We start from the raw sequence: 8,107 nt of genomic DNA, 5'->3' as shown, positions 1-8,107 counted from the left end.
AAATGCAGGTTCCTCTGAGGCTTGTCAAGACCTCAGGAAGAAAATCAAAGTCCAGTACACATGATGATATATGATGCAAAGCTGGAGTCACATGGGATTTACACAAACACCTTCCCCAAATCTGCTCAGATGTGTCATTTCGAGGACAAGCAGGGGGCTCTCAGACCCTTACCCAATGCCTTTTGGAGGTTACCCATATATAACAAGACGTACATTGAATTCCTGAAGCCTTGGAAAGTGCCTTTGCAGTGTGTCTCTAAGAGACGATTATCATGCCTGACAACCTGAGGAAAGTGGTTGCCTCAATGCCAGTGCCATGTGGGAGTGGGACCATCAAAGAATTCCATCCTTCCCAGATAGAAGAGGAATGCTAGAATGCATCAATACTGCCAACACAGCTGCAAAAGCAGCCCTTTTTGCTAGCACTGAGCACTGGAAGAGAAACCAGGGTGTTTGAATCAGGAATCTGGCTAAGTGACCTTTAAGATCAGAAGGTGAAGCATAAGAGAATTACAGCCCCTGGGAAGCTGAGTCTTGCCATCAAGGATTTCCCAGGTCTTCAGCTGATTGGGTTCATTTGACCAACCTTTCCAGGTGTATGGAGGAGGATCAGAAAGTAGAAATCGCCTGCCTGGACTTCCTGACAACAGAACCCACTGCATATCAGTGTACCAGCCAGAAAACAGAAGCCCATTGGAGCTGAAAAATGGGTTTCTGGCAATGCGCTGAAGCACCTTTAAGTACACACAACAATGTGTAGCCTGGAAAGATGGCACCTGGATTAAATTGCACCACCTTTCTGAGGACATTGCAAGGGGCACATAGGTATCACCCATGTCCCTGGAAGTGTTGGTACACTTCCAGAAACCTGTGATGGAACTCAGGTTGTCCTTCAGGAAAAAAAAAAAGAAACTTTTCAAGTTAAGGTCACAAAATGGTATTGGATATGAATGAGAATTCCCAGAGAGACTGCTTTGGACATCATTGAGTCACTCACTGGGCAGAGGACAGGACAGGATGATATATGTGCCCCCAACAAGCTTGGGCTTGGCATCACTCCCCCTGGGTGCCCTAACTCTTTTTCCATACCTAGATGGAGCTCCATTTCAGCTCGGTATTGGGGGGCGATTCTAATGAAAAAAAAAAATCACCTAAGTGCATCTACATACAACAGCCCCTCCTTTACATTTGGAAACATTAACATACAGTCTCAAAGACCTTACCACCAGCATCTCCCAAGATAAGATTCAGAGGCATCTGAATAATGCTCAGAAAACTTCAATGAGGACCTGGCGGCGTGGCCTAGCGGCTAAAGTCCTTGCCTTGAACGCCCTGGGATCCCATATGGGCACCGGTTCTAATCCCAGCAGCTCCACTTCCCATCCAGCTCCCTGCTTGTGACCTGGGTAGGCAGTCGAGGACAACCCAAAGCTTTGGGACCCTGCACCCACGTGGGAGACCTGGAAGAGGTTCCTGGTTCCCGGCTTCGGTTCGGCGCGCACCAGCCATTGCGGCTCACTTGGAAAGTGAATCATTGGATGGAAGCTCTTCCTCTCAGTCTCTCCTCCTCTCTGTATATCTGACTTTGTAATAAAATAAATAATAAAAATAAAAATAAATTTAAAAAGAAAACTTCAATGAATTGCACATTAGCACAATGCCATACAAACTTTTTAAAAATTTATTTATTTATTTCATTGTATTTTGGCAATCTTCACATTGTTAATTAGGGCTATGGGAAAGTGGGTAAGACCACCATTTCTCTACAGTTTCCTTCATATATCCGACGTAAAGGGAACATTGAGGTTCGGGCCTTGGGATTCAGGGGCAACTGCCGCTCCTCACAGTGTGGCGGCTGTGGGGGGTGCCCCTGCCGGGTCGGACCCAATGCTGGGGGCTCACGCCAAAGACACTGCCGCAAGGCAGTGAACGAGTCCTCGGCCTCCCCCAGGACCCAAGAGAGCTCTTTCCTCAGGGTAAGTGCACCATGAGGGAACTTGGGAACTGGGTTAAAATTCCTAGCTCCACCCAGCTGCTAATATCTTGCAGCTGGGTGAGTTTGGGAGGGGTTCGGGCCTTGGGTTTGGGGGCAAGTGCCGCTCCTCACAGTGTGGCGGCTGTGGGGGGTGCCCCTGCCGGGTCGGACCCAATGCTGGGGGCTCACGCCAAAGACACTGTGGCAAGGTAGTGAACGAGTCCTCGGCCTCCCCCAGGGCGGGCAGTGCACCATGTGGTGCCTTGCTTTGCCTGCTGGCCGCCCAGCGGCAAACTCTGGGGTTTTTTAAGATATGTTTGCTGCCTGGGGACACCCATGACTAAGTCCAATTTTAGTGTAGGTGAGTAGTGAATCTTGGGTGATTCCCAGTGACAGGGTCATGGAAGTTTTAGGCATGCATGGGGACTGAGACCTGGTGGTTTGGAGGGAAGTACCCAGGAGACAATTTCGGTTAGACAGATACACCGGCCCAATTAGGAATACAGAAATGGCCTGTTAGCCTAGAACATCACTTATCGTCACACACCAGCCCACACCAATGCTATGGATGGGGGCCTCTTTGGCAGTGGTGGGTACCATTACCCAACTGTTTGGTGGACAGGTGGAGTGGTCACATTTGGCAGGGTCAAGTCTCTATCCAGCACGCGAGAGAACTTGATCTGGGGGTAGACTCTATGGGGTTGTGTGGGCCCAACTCTGTGGAAATACAAGTTGCCCTGGTTAGCTCGCAAGTTGGGGTTGGGATGGACTAAGCTAGATTTAACCATGCCACCTGCCATCACACATGGGTGCAGGAACCCAAAACAGTCAGGGCAGGTTAAGTCAGTGGCACCTGAAAGTGCATCCTTTAATAGGATGTGGGGTGGACCATGCTGCCACTGGAAGGGGACAGAATGGGCAGGACTGAGCTAACCTTAACTCACAAGAAACAACAGAAATCAGGTTGGAGCACAGGTCATGCCAAGTAGGTCCTTGCACCTACTGATCTGCGTAAGACAGGGATGCTAAGCCACAGCATCTAAGGGGTCAGGACAAGTGAGGGGCTCTACCAAGTTGAATCAGAGCAACCACTGGCCTTCAAGAGATCTAAGGCTGGGAATAGGCCCGGTTGGGCAGCTAAGGGGATACTCTAGCTGGGTTGAGTTTCCCACAAATGAGAGCATGGGCTGTAAATGGGGCTGAGTTCCGATCAGGATACGAGTGTAATCCCACTTGGCACAAGTGTGGACTGGGAATGGAAGCACCAAGCCGGGCCAGACTCCAACACCATCTGGTGCTATGCAGGACCAGGGGAAATGTATGACAGACTAGGCTAGGTCTCAGCCCTTACTGAATCATGTGTAAGCTGTATAGGGGTAATGGAAGAGCCATGACTGGGTTGAAACATCCAACAATAAGAACCAGACTGGGTTGAAGAACAGTCAGGAAACACCACTGTTCCTGCTAGGACAGGAGGTGAACTGAACAGGGCTGGTTCATGGACCCACTGGTATGCGCGAAACCTGGCAATGGGAGAGTTTCTGATGGAGGAGCCTGGGCAACTCCTCTGGCAGGACACAGTCCCTGCAGGTAAGCGCAAGAAGCGCAATAGGAAACAGCCCAGAACAGACTATGGAAATTATCCCACTGGTATACACATAGCATGGATTGGGGGCAGACCAGGCTGAACCTGTTCACATCACCCGCTGGTGAGTCTGAGTGCCAGAACAGAGTGTGGGTCAAGCCAGGTTCGGTTGCAACACATACTAGTACACAATAAGGAATGCCAAGGTGAGATGAGCGGTACCAGATGTGGTTGCAGCACCCAAACAATACATGTGATAATCAGGGGGAAGAGGCAAAGCTGACAGGGGAACGTGGACTCCCCTGCTGGACAACTACTTCCATTGGAAAGCGTGAGTCAGGAGGGGTGCAGATCAGAATAGGCAGGGCTGTAACACCTGTGGGCCTCATGTGGACTAGATAAGGAAAGGGCCACGGTGGGCTGACTGTTCCGACTGGTGCAAGCAAAAATTAGGGTGGGTGAGGGTTGGTTGGGCTAGCCGCAGTACTAGCTGGCAGAGGCTGGCACTTGTAGCTAATTCTGTCAAGTCAAATGCCAGAACTACCTGGAGAGTGCATAATCTCGGAGTGAGTGTGGCCTAGAAGGGAAATAGTGGGCACCTCACTCGGGCTACCACTCTCATTGGACAGCACAAACACCAGAACATGGGCAGGGATGGCTGTACAGAAGGGCACCTGCCAGTAGGTGTATGGGCTGGATAGTAGGTTGGTTGGGTTGAGCTGGGCTTCAATGCCCATCGACATGTGCGAGAGCTAAACGGGATGTGAGACAGACTTGACAAGCCTGCGGTGCATACTGGCAAGCATGTGACCCAGGGTAGGGGGCAGAACTGGTGGAGGTTATGGGGAGTCGCCCCAACTAGGCTGCAGCTCCAACCGGTTTGCGTGAGGACCAAGTATGAAGTGGGCAGGATCGAACTGGACTACAACACCTGCTGGTTCACGAGGAAGACAGGGCTGGAAACAGAACGAATCCAGAAATCCCAACGACCAGCATGTGCATAAGCTGATTGGTGTGACGGACGGTGTCGGACTCTGTACTAGCAAACTCGCGCAAGAATCAGCCTGGGATCATCTCAGAAGAAGTTTCTTTGGCGATCCCTCCAACTGAACTGCTGATCTTAGAACCCCAACCATGAAGAGACTGTCAGCCAGTGGATTCTGAATAGGGTTCATTGCGATTGGAACTGAGAGATTGGCAGCAATCCAGAACTGATGAACTATCAAAACTGTATGAGCAGGACCCTCAGAGCACGCCTCCCGTTGGGGATCTGGGATGGGTGGGAGGTTGGGTGGGGCTTTTCCCTTTGTTTTTTTTCCCTCACCCCAGATACAGGGAAAAATGATATTGGTGTGGAAACAATGGTATTACCCACTTTCACCCTGTAGCCCTTGACCCTTTGTTCCCTAATCAACTAAGTAAGATTATTTAAAAAATGAAAAAAAAGGGAACATTGAGGGAGAAGCCCCACCCAGTCTCCCACCAACCACAGGTCCCAGATATAGGGCACGCTCCGAGATCCTTGCTCAAGTGGTTCCGATAGTTCACCAGTCATAAATCACTGCCAATCTCGCCATTCCAGGTACGATGAGACTGTTGCAGAGTCCACTGATTGACGTAGTCCATCATAGAGTCTCCCCTTGTCCAGTATTTCGCTGCCAACATATAACTGAGGTGGTTGATTGACCTACTCCATATTCCATCTTTTCTTGGTTAATGTTCTGATTCCTCCATTTCGATTGAGGGGATTCCCAAAGAAACTTTGAGGTATTCCCAGACCAGATTCCTATATATACTAGCAAACACAGTGCCCGCCACAGTCCATCACCCCGATCAGCTGGTGGTTGCAACTGCTGGGTTGGTTCTATTCTCAGCGCCGACCTCCACCAGAACCAATGAGTGTCGCAGTCCATCCTGGCTCTGCCCATCACATACTCGGCCCTCACCTAAACCAGTGGGAGCTGCAGCCCAGTCAGAGCGACCCACAATAACCCCCACCAGGCCCGCCCCTGCCCTGGTTTGCCTGTATGTATTAGCAGACTAGTCCAGCCTGCCCCATATCACATCTGATTCTTATATGTGTCACAGGGTTTAGTTCCATCTAACCAGCTCAGCTATCTAGTCCTCACGGATGTTGTTGAGTGCCTCTCTGTCTAGCCATCCCAGTCCCCATCCTAGTTATTTAGTGCCTTCCCATGGGAGTGGTATCCCAAAGGGAGGAGCCCACTATTTCCCTCCCAGGTCTCTCTCATTCCCAGATTATGCACTCTCCAGGTGGCTCTGTGATTAGACTTGACAGCATTAGCCCCTAGTGCCTGCTACAGGTAAGCCCCGCCAGCTCTCACCCACTCTAATTTTGTTTGCACCAGTAGGAATAGTCCGCCCATCCTGGCTCTTCCCTGACCCAGTCCACATGAGGCGCACAGGTGCTGCAGCCCTGCCTATTCTGGTCTGTCCCCATCCTAGCTCATGCTCTCCAGCGGGAGCAGCAAGGGAACCACCCCTTATTATCTGCTCTTCCCTTCCTGATTCTTACGTGTGCTCTTGGGTGCTGCGGTCCCATCTTGCACAGGCAGCCTCACATTAGCATTTTGTGTTGTGTACTGCTTTTGTCGCAACCGAACCCGGCCCAACCTACACTCTGCTCCAGCACTCGGATTTGTCAGTGGATGACGCGAACTGACTCAGCCTGGTCCGTCCCCAACTCATGCCAAATGTATGCCAGTAGGACACTTTCCATAACCTTTTCTGGGTTGTTTCCTTCCATGCTTCCTGCGCTTATTTGTAAGGTCAGTGTCCTGTCAGAGGAGCTCCTCAGGTTCCTCCATCAGAACCCCTCCTGGTGTCAGGTTTCGCACATGCCAGCAGGTCCATGGGCCAGCACCACTCATTTCACCTCCTGTCCCAGCAGGAGCAGCAGCCTTTCTTAACTGGCCTTCAACCCATTCTGGTGCCATACATACTTATCATCCAGATTGGGCCATGCTGATTTACATGTTCAACTCATTCTGAGAAATAGGATTATCTACTTACTACTGTTTGTGGTAAGAAATGCCCCCCTCCACTTCCATGAAAATGAAGCTAGACTTAGCTGCTTTGAAACAAGCATTTTCTATGTCAAGTCATCAAATGCAAATTAGCCTTTTGGGTGGCAGTGTTACCCCACAAAATATTGCCCATACCAAACTATGGCCTTGATATTCATGCCACAGGGACCCTTCTCAGCCAGAGAATTCCATCCCTCCTGTGCAGAAACAGAGCATCTAGAGAACTGAAGGACAACTCTGCCAACACTTGGCATGAAGTCGTGCTGAGTGTCAGGGTCATAAAATGGTACAGACAATGAAAGATATTCTAAGTCATCACAACCTGTCCATCCTGCTGAAACCCACAGCACAAAGTGCAGAAGCCATATGGGCTTTGAACAAGTTTATGTTGCCATGGTCTCTCAGTGCATATTATAGCTCTTTCTCCATGCATGTTAATGGGTCCCATGTGAAAGATGTTGTCACAATTACTATGGAAGAAAATTAAAGCAAATTGAACTCAATATATGGACATGTAATAGTCTCCCAGCCACATTTGAAAGCAAAAACAAGGTTTATCTCCACCCAGTCATTATCACCTCCTACTACAGGACCCTTGTCCTTTCTGAGACTCAATGTTTAATTTTGTAGAGAGGTAAACAGGAAGAGATGAGTAGGAAGGCAGCTTCTAGTACTGAGCCACATCACTACTTCGAGTCGATGTGATCTTTGAGCTTGGTTCCTGTCACTGGCAGCGGTTTATGTATATTTCCCATTGGAAAAGGAAGTAGATAAGCATTACAAAACTAAAGGTTTCAGAAAGTGGGAAAGTTTTTCCCTGCGTTCCAAGAGGACCCAAGGAAACAAGCTAGAATGTAAAGCATTTATTTAGGTGGAGAGGTAAATTTATGCATAGACAAATGAGATGTGGGTGTGAAGACAGCTTCAAAAAGTGAGTTACACTGCTATACCAAAGAAAACACTTCTTCAAGCTTGGTTCTGACACTAACTGTTCCTGCGAATTACCCAACTCGGAAGGTAGATAGATGCTGGGAAATGAAATGATCCAGAAGGTAGGAAAAATAAACGCATCGTTCCAAGTCAAGCTAAGGAAATTGAATTCAATTTAAACAGTTATGTTGGGGCATAGTGCAGTGGCCTAGTGGCTAAGGTTCTCTCCTCACACTTGCCAGGATCCCAGATGGGCACCTGTTCTAATCCTGGTGGTCCTGCTTCCCATCCAGCTCCCTGCTTGTGACCTGGGAAAGCAGTTGAGGACAGCCCAAAGCCTTGGGATTCTGCACCCATGAGGGAGATCTGGAGGAAGTTCCTGGCTTGTGGCTTCGGATTGGCACAGCACCGGCCAAATGGGGAATGAACCAGCGGACAGCAGAGCTTCCTCCATGTCTCTCCTCCTCTCTGTATATCTGACTTTGCAATAAAAATAAATCTAAAAAAAATGTTACTTTGGTCATCTCATGACCATAAGCAAGATGGGACATTTGCCCCACCCAGCTCAGG

Source organism: Ochotona princeps, chromosome 24 (genome assembly GCF_030435755.1).
Source record: "Ochotona princeps isolate mOchPri1 chromosome 24, mOchPri1.hap1, whole genome shotgun sequence".
NCBI classification, from domain to species: Eukaryota; Metazoa; Chordata; class Mammalia; order Lagomorpha; family Ochotonidae; genus Ochotona; species Ochotona princeps.
Note: the sequence above shows the minus strand (reverse complement) of the source record.